Genomic DNA, 2,139 nt, shown 5'->3' on the forward strand with positions numbered 1-2,139 from the left:
CCATATCCTAAGGGGCATAAAATCCATTGCCTTTAACGTTCATGTCCTTCAGAGCCCTATTACAGTTCGTGATATTATCGCGGCATGCCAAAGCCTTGCCACGCTCTCCTTCTTTCGTCTACCACGCGCCTCCTGCGACCCTCTTCTCAAAGACAAGAGAGTTTTAGAATAGAGAGCTTTAGAATTCCAAACGTTTGGGGTCCCAAAGAAATAGCGTCGAAGCCACTGCGCATGCGCGAGACGCAAACTGCGTTTGGATTATATGCGTCGCTGAATTTCGCAAAATTTTACTCGTTTAGCAGGAGCCCCGAAAAATTTGCGTAAACAAACATGGACGCGACCGCTCTAACCTAAACAGGTGCTCGATTCGTGGTAACGCGTGAAGTTCGCAAGCTAAGAGAAGTGACTGCGGCTACCGCTTTCTCTCAACTAGCGTTTGTTATGAAGATTGATTCATTAGACGCCGCTGATTCCGAATTCGATTGTGGATTTCATGGATCGTAGGCCTAACACGGCTTAGCTAGACTGGTAAAGGCACGGAAAGTTGGTTACTCAAAACTAAGCTGAAATAATTGTTTGCTGCTAATAGGATAACCTGTAAATTGTAATTAAACGCGAAAAAAACGAAAGTATAAATTACTATTCTTATCATAAAATGGCATATTTTATTTTATTATTTCTAATAGTTTTTCTTTGTCGCCGTAGTGGTGCCGTCGGCGCAAGGCACTATCTGCAAACGCAAAGCCCTATTCTAAACCTCTTCACTACTGCGTGTCCCAACGCTAACACCCGCTAAGCTATTCGGGGCCCCTATTCTATAAAACTCTCTAATGACGGATTGCGAGCGCTCATCCGCATCAGTGTGAGAGAAAAGCTTCAGGGCCATGCTCTCGCCCACACAGCCATTGCGTCTCTGCGCGCTCCTCCTCCCAATTTGCGCGTGATCATTAAAGAAGGAATGGCGTCATTTACAAGTGTCCCACGTACCTCGTCTTCTGCGCCTGCCTTCTTATGCAGAGATTGTTAGGCGGTCTCCGGTACCAGTACCATCTGCAACTACTGACGTTGTCTGCGACCACCTGGCCTCAGTGGCCAGCGCCGGCCCCCACACACTCCTGCTACTCTACCTGGCGTCCTTGCCCGCCCACTATGTTTCTACTGTGGCATTCGTGGTCGTATATCCCGCTTCTGCCGCTGGCGGCAGCAAGATGAACGCCGTGGTTATTCCGCCTATGAGAGTGACCATGTTCCCAGATACGACGCAATTACCCACGCGCACCCAACGTGGGCGCTGATGCACAAATCAACTGGTGAAACCCATGGCACCCTTCCAAAACGTTTCCAGCAGCATGCGGCCCTCTTAAGCACGCTGCTGGAAACGTTGTGGAAGGGTCCGACACTCCTCCTGCCCTCACGCGAGGGATGACGCGTTAGAATGGCCTGTGCAGGGTCTCTGCCCGTATCTCACCTCCACCTCGCTCACAGACATGATTTCATGAGCTTCAACTTCAGTTCGAATCACGTTCCAACTTTTATTGCTACATGTTTTTGTGTGTAAAGGACTATTCTCTCGATTTTTAGACGCTATGAAGTTCTTTCTTCTTAGCCTAAACTTATTATTATTCCTACTACAATGCGAAACGGAGTTAGCTTCACAATTGTGCGATGTATCAACCTCTCCCTTCATATTTATTTCCATAAACAAGGAAGCTCTGCTAGGAAAGCTTTCCTGGCGTGATGGCGACTTTGTACATTGGCGACAAAGGCAATCTTGAAAAGAGCCTCAAACGTGTGTACGATGTCAAAAAAAAAAAAAGAAATGGGGAAAGAGTGCCGGACAACTACTCGCGCGACTTTCCGCGGACTTTGGTGAGCTTCTTCCAGGCTTGAAAAAATAAAGTTATGTAGCACGTATTTTTCAACAAAGCTGGATCGGGAATTTTTCACACTGGTCTACAAATTTATCAGCGACACTCTGGCTCTGAATATAACGTAAGTTGATTATTTAATTACGATTAAATGTGTATTGCGGCGAAATACAAAAATGAATATTCATACTTGCTCCAAGCGACGGCAAGCAACATCCCCTAGGTTCTGTCCAGCTACGTGGCACTTGCATATCTTTTTTTTTTTTCAATC

Source organism: Dermacentor andersoni, chromosome 3, assembly GCF_023375885.2.
Source record: "Dermacentor andersoni chromosome 3, qqDerAnde1_hic_scaffold, whole genome shotgun sequence".
Taxonomy (NCBI): domain Eukaryota; kingdom Metazoa; phylum Arthropoda; class Arachnida; order Ixodida; family Ixodidae; genus Dermacentor; species Dermacentor andersoni.